Source organism: Panthera onca, chromosome A1 (assembly GCF_046562875.1).
Source record: "Panthera onca isolate mPanOnc1 chromosome A1, mPanOnc1 haplotype 2, whole genome shotgun sequence".
NCBI lineage: Eukaryota > Metazoa > Chordata > Mammalia > Carnivora > Felidae > Panthera > Panthera onca.
Window position 1 is genome coordinate 5,587,051 of NC_138339.1, and position 14,088 is coordinate 5,601,138.

The following is a 14,088-nucleotide window of genomic DNA, read 5'->3' on the forward strand; positions in this document are numbered from 1 at the left end:
TAGCTGCATAGTCTCCCTGGTCCGTGAGGTTTTTTGTTATTCCAGGATCCCTCTGGGATCGGAGCCTTACCTGAACTCTCCAGCACTGGTTGTTGAAGTTGTACTCTTTCTCAGTTATTAGAGCTTTCTCCTTGCAGACATACTTCTGTGACCCTGATTTTCTATCACCCTGATTCCCTCATATCAGTAGGATTGCTTCATACACCTGTTGGGAAACCCATGGTTTTTCATGTTGACCTTGGGGAGGCTCTTAGTGTAGAAAATGGCTACATCTGAAGGATGTTGGCTCTTTGGGACTTTCCTCCTATTGTGCTGCTGTGTGGGTGTGTCCCCTGGATTGCCTGAGTAAGCGGGATGTTGTCTAGGGTGCAGGGCTGGGCTGCAGAAATGATATGTGAGTTGCCAGCTTCAGGCTCGTAATGGAAGCCACGGGGTCCTATAGCCATCCAGGAAGAGCGTGCATTGAGCACTGAGAGTGCTGTCACAGAGCTGATGGGGACCCAAGACCTGGGGGGCAGGGCGGGAGGAACAAGAACCAGAAACGAATAGAGGAGAAGGCATTAGGAGGCCAGGACCAGTGAGGGAGAATTACAGGAGAGGCCAGAGAAGAGAGATTTGAGACGGCAGCAGACAAGAGCGCTCAAGTGGCGGACCCAGAGACAGTGTTGCTGGTGTGCTGTAGTTGGAGAGAGCTCTGGATGAGCTCCCCAAAGGGGAGGTTTCCAGTGGGTTCCGTCAGGAGGTTTGGTTGTTTCGTGGCCTCTGCCAAGCCACCATCCCCTTTTGGCCTCGGTTTCTCTTGCAAAGGGGAGGCTCTCCGGTCTCTGGTCTCTCTGCTCCAAAGGATGCTATTGTTGTGGACAGCTCCCCTGGCCAGTCTCCCCGTCCCTGTCCCCTTCAGGCTCTTTGCAGGGCTGGGTGTGTAGCCCCAGGCTCCCAGCTCCTTCCCCGCCCCGGGTCCCCCCTCTGTGCACACACCACCACACTCTGGCCTCACCCCAGCACCTTCCAGGGCACACGCCGTCCCTCCTACCTTCACCGTGCGCACGTGGGACAGGAGGAGGCCACTGGCCAGGCGCACTGCTCGTGGGCCTGTGGTACCCACCTGGCGGTCTCTGCCTGCACCATTGTCACCTTGTTTGCAACGTGGCTTTATAAGAGCCTTGCTGTCGGGAAGGGCCTGTCTTTGTTCTCCTGTTCTCCTTTTGTCCAGAATTCTCTGAGCTTACTTTTCCGTATCATGTCCAGGGAAAACTCCAGATGAGATCTGAATTTCAACTATGCAATTTCTTAGTTTTTGCTTTAAATGATGTAAAACATCTAGGAGATAATAAAGGGATATTATTTAAGATCCAGAGATTTGCTGTTGTGTTGCATTGACTCTTTCCGTGGAATGATGTGGAATGTTCATCCAATAATTACGGTTTTCTTTTATGTCTGAAGACTTTTTTGTTCCTTCATGAAGTCAGTGGTCATTTTATTTAGACTTGTTCTGGGGTGCTTAAATTTTTTTTTGTGTTATAAAAGGGATTTTTTTTCTTCTTTTGTTTTTTTTTTTAGTTTTTTTAAAAGTTTATTTATTTTGAGAGAGACCGAGACCATGTGAGCAGGGGAGGGGCAGAGAGCGAGGGAGAGAGAAAGAATCCCAAGCAGGCTCCATGCTGCCAGTGCAGAGCCTGACATGGGGCTCAGACTCACAAAACTGTGAGATCGTGACCTGAGCCGAAACTAAGAGTTGGATGCTGAACCGACTGAGCCACCCAGGTGCCCGAAGGGATCTTTTTTTTTTTTTTCTTCTTTCCCTAATTACCTTTTCTATTTGGTTAATGTTGGTGCGTAAGAATACTATTTTTTTTTAATGCCTACCTGTATCCAGCAATCTGGGTGAACTCTTACTAGCTCTGTTAGTTTACCTGAGGGTCTCAGTTTATCTATATAGACAGCGTCACCGTCTGAAGATAATTTAAGAAACAATTTTCTCCTTCCTTTCAAGTCCTGAATTCAGTCTATTCACGTGTGCTGTGTTTTCTGATTGTATCAGCCAGGACTTGCCGTGCAGAATAACACTATGCAAGTGGCCTCAAGTCTACGCCCAGCGTAACCGGAACACCTGTGTCAGCGGTGACATAATGTGTGCTTTGTTTTTATTATCAGTTTTCCTAGAACCAGTTAATCAGGACGAGGGCCTCCCACCTGTCGGGAATGCTCCCTCCAGGTGTTGCGTGACCCCTGTGTCACCTTCATTAACCTTGCTGCCCTCAGAGCAGCCGTCGGCAACCTCGGGGGGCCCCCCACGTGCTCCACCCCTCACTCAGCATGCTGCAGTTTTTCCAGTGCCTCACCGTCCCCCCACTTCGAGGATGTAGACTCCTGGCGGGGGGGATGTGTTGTGTCTTCGCGCCTAGGAGAGCCCTCGGCCGAGAGCAGGCTGCTCGCTCGGCTTTCTTGGCGGATTTTTTTTTTTTTTTTTTTTTTTTTTTTTTTTTTTTTTTTTTTGTAGGCGCTCGTTCTCTTTTTACCTGTCTTTTGGTCTTACAACATTCGTTTCTGTTTCATCGCTACTATCCCTGTTTTGCATGCTTTCCTGCGTGACCTCACTTATCCCCAGGTTGCTCCCTGAGGTGGTCACTGACACATTTCTGTTTTACGAGTGTGGACGTAAGACACGGGGTGAGAAGGACCTTGCTCGCGCCCAGGCGGCCGGTGGATGAAGCAGCACACTAGACCATGGGGGGCCTCGCTCTAGAGGCTGCCTCTATTTCGTGATACCATGCTTCTCTGCTGGGAGCGATTTCACCCCCCAGGGGGTGATCGTCCACGTCTACAGACATGTCTGATTGTCCCACCCTGGATGGGGGTCGCTGCGGTCCCCTGATGGGTAGAAGCCAGAGATAGAGCTCAACATCCTACAGTATGCACTGCAGCAGCCACCAGAAAAAAAAGATCCGGTCCCAAATGTCCGGGGTGCTGGGGCCGAGAAGCCCTGTATTACAGGATACGGTGCCTCAGTGGTGCTTTTAGAGAACCAGCTCTCAAACCCTCAGGAAGCAGAGTTGTGGCCACGAGTTGTCTGTTTTGATGAGGCACAAAGAGCGATTTTGCAGCGTGTGGGGAAGAATCAGCAGGTAGAAGGGTGGCCAGCTCGGAGGAGGGTCGGGTCGGGAGCGTGGCCTGGAAGGAATCCCTGGGGAATCGAGGAAACTGGAAAAGAGGCAGGTGGTGGTGGGGGGGGGGGGGTCAGTTTGTGCTCAGCCCCTGGACAGTGCACAGAGCCTCTCTCGGCCTTGGGTATTTGACTCCGGCACCAGCCGGCCCCTCCTGACGTCCCTGTCCACCTGCCAGCACCCCCCCGGCCCCCCTGCTGACATTTGTTCCACGTGGCTGCCTCCTGGATGGAAAGGGTTTAAAAGTGATATTTTCTCGATGGTTCCAGCAACTCCGGGTGGAGTCGGTGGTAAATTGCAGAGTTTGGGGCTCTGGCTGCCTAGTGGGACGCTGGCATTTGAGATCAAAGTCCTATCGATGTGCTGCGTCTGTGCCCTGACTGTCCCGTCCATGCGATGACAGAGAGGTCAGGAGACCAGTACTGTTCCTGTTTCCGTTCTTGTTTTCCTGAATGGTTCTAAAAAGATACTTGAACAGCTTTGCAGGGAATGTTCGTAGAGGCTTATCTAAGGTATTTGCTTTCTCTGTTAGGTCAAGTCAGTGGGATAACTTTTATTATTTTTTTTAATAAACCAGTGGCTGTGTGTACGGGATATTGGGTTCCCTCTTCTGCACACGCACATGCAGTGACAGCATAGCAGTGGTCTCTGTGTGAGAGCTTCTAGAGCGTGGGCCCTTCCCGGGAGGGTGAGCCCTACAGGAAGAGGCTTGACGAGGTTCACAAATTGTGTCTCCCAGCTCTGGGGCCAGAGGTCAGAAATCAAGGTCTGGGCAAAGCCGTTCTCCCTCCGAAGGCTCTAGGGGAGGATCCTTCCTGCGCCTTCCAGCTACTTGTGGTTTCTGGCAATCCTTGGCATTCCTTAGCTTGTAGACGTACCACTGCAGTCACACGTCGTTCTCATCTGTGTCTAGTCTCTTCTTGCAAGGACACCCATCATACTGGATTTAGAGCCTCTTCTGATGATCGCAGCACATACGCAGAGACTCCATTTCCAAATAAGATCACGTTCACCGGTCCTGGGGGTGAGGGCTTGAACATAGCCTCTTTGAGGGACACGGTTAAACTCACGAGAGCTGTGATTTCACTGGAAGACATACCGTTCCCTAAGTGGATCTCGAGGAGCCACTTGGACCTCCTGTGACGTGATGCTCTAACGACCGCTCTCCCTTCTGAGATTTTGATAACTGCTCTTGATGCCGAGCTTCACTTAAACCGCAAACCCACCGTGCAGTTAAATGCGTGCCGTGGAGGTTTTGGCGCTTTTTAAAACCAGACGCATTCCGGAATGTGAACATCCTGTTGAAATAAAATCACACTCATGAATCCAGAGAGAAGATAACCTGATGATTGCACTGCTACGTAGACAGACGCCATCACGAGCGGATGCTGGTGCATAAGGGAACCTCGCCGTGCCTCTGCCGGTCTGAATAACGCGAGTGAATCTTTTGGGCTCCTGCTTTAGTGATGTGACACCCAGGGAGTTTTGCCTGGTACGTTTTTGTAATGCTCTGGGTTACTTGGTGAAGCCCAAGCTTTTAGACGATGTTTTATTTAATGAGTTTCTAGCAACAAGGAATGCATTTCATCTCAGCAGATAGCTCCTGACTTAGGACCCTCTGTCTGAGATGAGAATACCGTTCAGAAGGCGGCAGGCAGGGCAGGACAGCAGTGGTCCCGATGGCTGGCACGTAGCATACGGATGCTGGGGTTGGCCAAGTGAAGACAAGAAAGCTGAGATTTCTTTGCATTTGTCTCCAGTTTTCTGCTTCCTTCATACCCGCAGCTCATTGAATAGAGTTGAGGGAACGCTTCCACTCCTGACAACCTCCTTTCACCTTGGCAGGGAGACCACGCTCAAGTTGTCGTATAGGTTTGTTAAGGTACCGCCAAATTGAAAGGCTAGCATTTTGCTCCCGGAAGAAGACACTTCCTTGGTCGCATTACCTAAAAGGATGCCAGACGTTCCCCAAGTGCCTGTATGTTTCCTTACAAAAGTAGGACGTCAGTGTGCAAACATCCTTTTTTTGTTTTTCTGATTGAAAGCAGAAGAAAATGAGAGAAGATAGAGGCTTCTTTCTCATAGGCTGTGAAACGGTACAGCATCAGTCTGCTTTTTCTTTAGGGCAGTCACCAGGAATGCCACTATAGAATTTGTTTATCATCGGAAGGACCTAGTGGCCTGTGGATGGAGAGAGAAATCCAGCTTGGAGAGACCGCCCCTCGGTATCCGGGGCACCCGTCTCTAAGCCTTTGTGCACAAGGGGGTTTCTCAAGGGGCATTTTGGGTAACACTTTATGACTGTGAAAAAGGATACACCTGAGAAAAATTAAAAAGCAATGCAGATACTTACTTCATTTAGCAAGAGAGATGAGGGGCGTTTAAACCTTGCATTCTTGCTGCTTTAACGGCAAAGATAATACTGACAAAATGTGAATGTTAAGGAAGCTCAGTGCAGCTGGACCCAGCCTGGAGTGTAGTGATTTTGAGACCCTGCCCATTTCTGGCAGTTCAGTGGAGGTGGCCTTTCTGTATTCCCCCTACTGTTAGTTCCCAGCCAGAGCGAGGGGAAAGTCATGCTGGCTGTGCAGTGAGCTGGGAATTTATGGCCACCCTTCCGGGGGTTTCCCAGCCCTCACCTTGCCCCAGTAGACAGTCTACTGGTGTTTCCGGAACAGTCCCTCTCTGCTTCCTCCTCTTTTCCTCCTTCTGTACGTTTCTGTAGAGGAGCCCAGGCCCTGGCCCTGGGGACGGGCATCTTAATTAAACTCCTGTCTGGGAATGAAACAGGCGCTGCCATACTCACCCCTGCACTTGTGCAGTATCTCCCCCACCCCACACTCATATCGGTGTACATTTTAAAGACCGGGTGGCCTTGGAAACGTCTTTGTTTGCTGGTCGGGTCTTCATGGGTAGTAGAGTTGTCACATACGTAGGGATCACAGTGCAGATACTTGCGGACGTACTGAACGCATACACGTAAGCGGCCTGTCTGCTGGCCTGCTCCACCATCACGGCGATAGAAAACATGTCTGCTATCCCTGTTCTCTCCTCCGCCGGGCGGTGTTCAGTGACTTTATGTACACAACTTACCTGATCTCTGCTACCCTCTAGGGTATACTTACTTCAGTACTAGTATTCAGTATACTTACACAAGTACCATTATTACTTGGAATTTGCAAGTGAGAAAACGAAAGCCCAGAGAGGTTAAGCCACCTTCCCAAAGTCACACAGCTGGGAAGACAGACAGAATTTGAACACGGCATTCTGGCACCATGATCACCGTGTATCATCTCCACATCATCACCATGTGATTCTTGTCATGGAAAATGTGGGGTGTGACGGGGCGCCTGGGTGGCTTGGTTAAGCGTCCGACTTTGGCTGGGGTCATGATCTCGTGGTTTGTGGGTTTGAGCCCTTGTCGGGCTCTGTGCTGACAGCTCGGAGCCTGGAGCCTGCTTCGGATTCTCTGTCTCCCTCCCTCTCTCTGTCCCTCCCCCACTCACGCTCTGTCTCTCTCTCCTTCAAAAATAAATAAGCATTAAAAATTGAAAAAAAGAAAATGTGGGGTGTTTCCTGTGATGCTTCAGTGAATGACAGATTATTATGAGGAGGAAGGGACATATTTGGGAATTCTGGATTGTTCTATCTGAGCTGCTTTTAGGTTAGATGTCATTTGGAAAAACTTCAAAGAGAGGGAGCTGTTACTTAAAGATGCCATAAAATTGATCATACCATGGGTTCATATTGTCAGCAGATATTCCCAGTTGAAGGGAATATGATTTTCATTCCTCAGATGAATCCCCAAGAGAAATGGGACATATTTGACTCAAGAAACAAATGTCCATGTATATATTAGTCATTATTGTTTGGGAAATAATGATAGCTTTTTTAAAAGTTTATTTTTTGAGAGAGAGAGAAAATGCAAGCAAGGGAGGGGCAGAGAGAGAGAGGGAGGAGAGAGAATCCCAAGCAGGCTCTGCACTGGGAGCGCAGAGCCAGATGCGAGGTTCAAACCCCTGAACCGGGAGATCATGACCTGAGTGGAAGTCAGATGCTTAACCGACTGAGCCACCCAGGCACCCCATTAATGATTGCTTTTATACTGAAGCTAACATCACTTCCTTACAAATAGATTCCTTTTCATTTCGCTTCTTTCTGCTGGTTTTCTCATCTGGTCCTTTCTTAGCTCCTATACACCTGCAGCAAGGCCGTATCTTTCCCATAGGAAAAACCCACCAGACTCAGAGCGTCCCGGGTGGGCATTTGCCAGGAGGCCAACTCAGGGCTCAGCGTGCATTCCAGCCGGGTTCAGCCTTTCCCCGCGCTGCCCTGGATCTGGGTGCCACCTGTGACCTTGTTTGTAGGCTGCGTAGGATGGCTCTCGTGTTCCGGGAGGTGGGTGCCGTCACGAGGATGCTGGTGTTTGCAGCCCTTGGGGCATCTGGAGGCACCACCTGGAGAAGCCCACGTGAAGTTGAAGGAAGTCATGACTGCAGTCTGGAATCTGTAGTGTTTTCTTGGAAGAGCTGCAACTTTACAAGGGAGGAAAAATGTTCTGTAGACTTCCAAAACGTCTGTTACGGACTCCGCTTCGGTGGGGACACTTCGGATGGTGGCTGGGCTAGGGCTCACTGCCTTCAGTGCTTGTGAAGGACTTTATGCAAGGTTGTGTTTGTAATGGAATTCTAGCTACTTTGTGCTTGTAATGAAGGGGGGTGCGGTTCTGTCCAAAGAAACGTGGAAGCCGGTGGATAAGACAGCGTCAGGTCGGGACGGTGTGTGTGCGCCCATGCGTGCGTGCAGGGAAGCTGCCGGCGGGAAGGGCAGTGAATTCTAGACCCCAGGCTGGAGCAGCAGCGAGTTCTTGGGAAAAAATAAATGCAGACTTTAAATTATCCCATTAAGAGTTGCTAAGCAACACCTCACTTAGCTTCCCCAGTATCCCGTGTTTCGTGTCGCCTTTTCTCAGCAGCAGCTAATATCATCGTCACCCAGCTCAAGGGAAGGAGCAACGTATATACCCCCCCAGATCAAATAAGGAGGTTTACACGGAGACTTCACAGTAAACTTTGAGATTTGGGGTAAACAAAAATTGGAGACAACAGGTGAATACTGTATTTTACATCATCACCATGATATTTTTCTTTTCTTTCTGTATTTGCAGAGCTTCATATATATGTTATATATAACATGTATAGTATGATGTTATATATAACGTATATATGTATAACATACATAACATATATGTTATATATGTAACATATAATATATATGTATAACATATGTATAACATGTATACGTATAACATATTATGTATAACATATAATATATATGTAACATAATATATATAGCATACATATCCATGTATATACACATATATGTATATGTACATATATAGTATATATACATATATAATATGTAACATATAACAATATATTATATATTATATAAATATAATATAAAATGTATTATATATGTAACATATATATGTATATATAGCATACATATGCATATATATACACATATACGTATATGTACGTATATATGTATATGTATACATATATAATATGTAACATATATAACAATATAACAATATATATTATATGTTATATAAATATAACATATAATATATTATATATCTATATCTGTATCTTTATTATACATAGACATATATATCTCTGTCGAATGTAATTTTCTCATTTGTGCGATGGATTAGGGTATTAACCGATACTCCAAGTTTTAATGAACTCACATATGTCATGTCTGTTGTGCCACCAGCTCCTTCAGGCCGGGCCTTTATGCGTCTCTCTGTGGCCAAGCCCCAGCCCAGTGCACAGAGTGGTGGACACCGAGGGGCAGGCAGGGTACTGATCGTGCTGGGAAGGGTCGATCCAGTGTTGGGTGAGGAGCAGGGGGAGAGGAGACGAAGCGGAGGGCCCGGTGCTGCCTAAAGATGGTCCGTTTAACACTCTGTGTGGCCACACGGAGCCTTCCTTCTGGGTACTCTAGTCCACAGGTTTCTGCCCCCGGCTAGGGATTTTAGTAAGAATCAAACATTTCTTGGAGAATATAGGTGTCTCTTGGGTTCGGATCATTTACTTTTTAGACTTTATGGCCCAAGAATGGGGTTTATAATAATTTCTGCCATCTCGGCTTCACCACCACAAAAACAAGCATCTCTCTCTGCTCTTGGGACATGCCCAGACCCCCCAGATGAGACCCAGAGCTGCCTGGACTGCTGTCAGCCTCCAGGAAGCTCCTGGGAGTTGTGGCTCCTTGCGACTGCTGCAAAGCCTGTGACCCGGTGCAACGATAGTGCTGGGAAGTAACAGAGGCGTTTAGGACAGAAGACGTTCACCAGGAAGGGGGCGCTGACTTCGGCTCCCGGGTGAACGTGCGGCTCTGTGGTATTTGCTGCCCGGTGCTGTACGAGTGTCTAAGGGCCGCCGGACCAAAGTACCTCAGATTGAATGACTGGGGACAATAGAAATGCACTGCCCCGCAGTTCTAGAGGCCACAGATCCAGAATCGAGGTGTGGCAGGGCCACGCTCCCTCCGCAGTTGTAGGAGAATCCTTCTTTGCCTCTTGCTAGCTTCTCGTGCTGCCCTGGCGATCACTGGCGTCTCGGACTGCAGTTACGTGACCACCCTCTCTGCCTTTGTCCTCCTGTGGTGCTCTCCCTGCATCTGTCCGTCTTCCCATGGCTGCTTTCTTGTGGGGACATCAGTCATACTGGGGGACCGCCTATGCGTGTGTGAGCTATTCTTAACTAATTACAACTGCAGTGACCCTGTTTCCAAATAGGCCCATGTTTGGAGGTATTGGGGTTAGGACTTTCCATATCTGTTTTTTTCCTTTTTCTTCTCTCTCTCTCTCTTTCTCTCTCTGTCTTTGGCACGGGCACACAGTTTAACCCATAATAAGTGTGAGGGAACTGAGAAGATAATAGGAGCTGTAGGAGCCTTATTTCTACTTTCTCATGTACCTGGGCATGTTCAAAGGCCCGGTGGACATAGAACACACATCTGTACCTTGTCGGCACCTGTATCTGCTACACGTTACATGGGCCCTGTACAAACTGCAGTTGTTAAGAATTTCAAAACACTGCTAGGAGTTTACCCAAGGGATCCAGGAGTGCTGATGCATAGAGGCACTTGTACCCCAATGTTTGTAGCAGCACTTTCAACAGTAGCCAAATTATGGAAAGAGCCTAAATGTCCATCAACTGATGAGTGGGTAAAGAAATTGTGGTTTATACACTTTCTTACACCATTCACAAAAATGAACTCAAAAGGGATAAAGGACCTGAATGTGAGACAGGAAACCATCAAAACCCTAGAGGAGAAAGCAGGAAAAAACCTCTCTGACCTCAGCCGCAGCAATTTCTTACTTGACACGTCTCCAAAGGCAAGGGAATTAAAAGCAAGAATGAACTATTGGAACTTCACGAAGATAAAAAACTTCTGCACTGCAAAGGAAACAGTCAGCAAAACTAAAAGGCAACCAATGGAATGGGAAAAGATATTTGCAAATGACATTGGATAAAGGGCTAGTATCCAAAACCTATAAAGAACTCACCAAACTCCACACCCGAAAAACAAATAATCCAGTGAAGAAATGGGCAGAAGACATGAACAGACACTTTTCCAAAGAAGACATCCAGGTGGCCAACAGATACATGAAACAATGCTCAACATCACTCCTCGTCAGGGAAATACAAATGAAAACCACACTGAGATACCACCTCACGCCAGTCAGAGTGGCTAAAATGAACAAATCAGGAGACTATAGATGCTGGCGAGGATGTGGAGAAACGGGAACCCTCTCGCACTGCTGGTGGGAATGCAAACTGGTGCAGCCGCTCTGGAAAACAGTGTGGAGGTTCCTCAAAAAATTAAAAATAGATCTACCCTATGACCCAGCAATAGCACTGCTGGGAATTTGCCCAAGGGATACAGGAGTGCTGATGCATAGGGGCACTTGTACCCCAGTGTTTATAGCGGCACTTTCAACAATAGCCAAATTACGGAAAGAGCCTAAATGTCCATCAATTGACGAATGGATAAAGAAGTTGTGGTTTATATATATAATGGAATACTACTTAGCAATGAGAAAGAATGAAATCTGACCTTTTGTAGCAACGTGGATGGAACTGGAGAGTGTGATGCTAAGTGAAATAAGTCATCCAGAGAAAGACAGATACCATATGTTTTCACTCTTATGTGGATCCTGAGAAACTTAACAGAAGACCATGGGGGAGGGGAAGGGAAAAAAAAAGGGAGGGAGGCAAACTGTAAGAGACTCTTAAAAACTGAGAACAAACTGAGGGTTGATGGGGGGTGGGAGATGCGCATTGAGGAGGGCACCTGTTGGACCATAAATTTCATATTTAAAAAAAAATAAAAATAAGCAAAGAATTTCAAAACAGTGTCACCAGAGCAGCAAATCCAGCGCGGGTCCTGTGTGGCCGCACGGGTGGCCCCAGGCAGCAGCACACGGGTGCCCTCAACCCCCAGGCCAGGGAGCTGGGAGGCGGAGGGAGGGGTAAGGCCCTTTGTTCTTTCCGCACCAAGGCTTTGCTTCAGGGGCGGGGGGGTGAATGCCTGGGGGACAGGAGCATCCACCGAGTGGGGAGTGGTCCACACCCCCGAGCGAGTCAGTGAAGAAAGAAGGTGGGACAAATTAGGAAAGATGTTGGAAGGGTTGCTCGTCTCTGCTGGGGGGAAAATCGCCCCAAACAGAAAACTGTCCTAAGCTGAGGGTGAAGTCTTTTTGCCAACTAAACGTTCCAGCTCTGCCACACATGATTTATGACTGCTCGCGTCTGCTTGTTTAAATTCAGCTTTTAGTTTAACGAGCAGCTTTAGTTCCTGGGCTTCTGTTAACATATACCACTCTCTCAGAGTACAAGTCGTGTTACGTTGATTTCGTAATGAGCTGGTTTTAGCAATTTCGCTGTCTGATAAGTTCAAAGCTGAGATTAACGAGCGTCCTTTAAACATCCTCGGTGTGATAATTCTCCAAAGAGGAAGGCATTTCGGATGTCCGCTTCCAAACATGGTGAAGTAAGAGAGACTCGGTTTACCCTCCCACCTTAAAAAACTGCAAAATTGGGACAAAGTAACACGGAACATCGGCAAAGGGATGCTACAGGGAAGTGAACTTTATGGGAAGGGAAACAATGGTGGGGTGGGGGGGGGGGGTAGTTTCCTATGATTTCTCCAGCTTCCTGCCTCGAGAGAGACTCCAGAGATTTGTAGCTGGTCCTGTGAAGTCTCCACCTGAGCACCAATTAGCACAGCGTTGCTGTGGGAGGAACCCACAACGTTCAAGAAAGAACCTTCAGGAAAGAGCAGTTGGACTAATTCCTGGTATGGGACCCAGAAGAGCAGGTGGCAGTGACAGAGGAACATTCCTAACGGGAAGGGAGTCACTTCGTCAAGACCTGGTAGCTTCAAATGCCTGTGTACCTGATAAGAGATTGAAAATACATGAGGTGAAAATCCACAGTCTCACTCAAAGATTACAACTCTCTTCAAAACTGATGGGACAGAAGAAAGTCAACAAAGATATAGGAGATTTTAAAAGTGCTGCCAAACCGTTCGATTTGATGGGTGTTTATGGACTACCCCACCCAGCAACGCAGAGCATGTGTTCTTTCAAATGCACATGGAACATTTCTCAAGGTAGACCATATTCTTGACTGTAAACGTTACCTTGAACGTGGAAGGATTACCCTCATAGAAAATATGTCCTTTGACCCTCATGGACTTTAATTAGGAATCAGTAACCCAAAGAAATCTGGAAAACCAGTCAGTAATTGGAAATTAAACAACACATTTCTAAATAGCCAGGAAGTCCCAGAAAGGGGATCAGACAGTATGCTGAACTGGATGAATGAGGAGTTGGTGCCTACCTCCTGGGGGGGGGGGGTGCATCCTGAATGGGGCTTAGAGAGAATTTATAGCATTGAATAGTTTCTATTAGAAAGACGAAGGGCTCAAACCAGTAACTTAGGCTTCCACCTTCAGAAACTAGAAAAGGTAGTACAGATTAGAAAAAAGGAAATTAAACAAAGGAGCAGAAAACATTGACATTGTAAACAGAAAAACTAAATAGAGGACATGAATGAGACTAAAAGCGGTTCTTTGAGATGGTCAGTAATATTGTTGAAACTCAGTAGGCAATCAGAAATAATGAAATAAGATGAAATTTCCAATATTAGAATTGCAAGAGGGATAGTTACTATAGGTTCTACAGTTTTTAACAGGTAAAGAAATACGAACAGCTTTATGCCGACAAATCCCACAATCTAGATGAAATGGAAAAATTCCTTGGAAAACAAACTAACAGAGTTCATTTAAGAAGGAATAGGTAGCCTGAATAGTCCTATATGTATAAAATAATTTGAATATGTAATTAAGTATCTTCCCACAAAGAAAACTCAGGTTGAAATGTCCTTCCTGGTGAGTTCTTACCAAAATTTTAGGATAAAGTAATCCCAGTACAACACAAATTGTTCCACCAAATGGAAGAGGGAACATTTCCCAGCTCATGTCATGAGGCCACCATTATTCTGATCCCTAAACCAAAGGCATTACAAGGAGAGAAAAACACGGACCAAAATTGTCAATGAAAAATAAGAATAAAAATAACATGTGTTCATATGTTTTCTGTATAAAATATAACATGACCAAATGGAGCTTATCTCAAGAATTCAAAGTTCGTTTTACGTTAAAAATGTCAGTTGATGTGATTCATCGCATTAACGGATCGTTTCAGTAAACGCACTGTATGTCATCATTTGGGAGACGCGGAGGAGGCATTTGACACAACTCGACACCCCTTCACGTGGAGTGGGGAGGAACCACCTCAAACTGATTAAAGGCAATTGTGAAAAAGTGTACCGTCGTTCCTGAT

At 46.9% G+C, this 14,088-nt stretch overlaps 1 protein-coding gene across 2 annotated transcripts in view; it reads left to right on the top strand.

The window, feature by feature from the left end:
* The window catches only part of ADCY2 (adenylate cyclase 2), a 415,689-nt gene that overhangs the window by 23,106 nt on the left and 378,495 nt on the right, over positions 1-14,088 (top strand). The window lies entirely within an intron of this gene.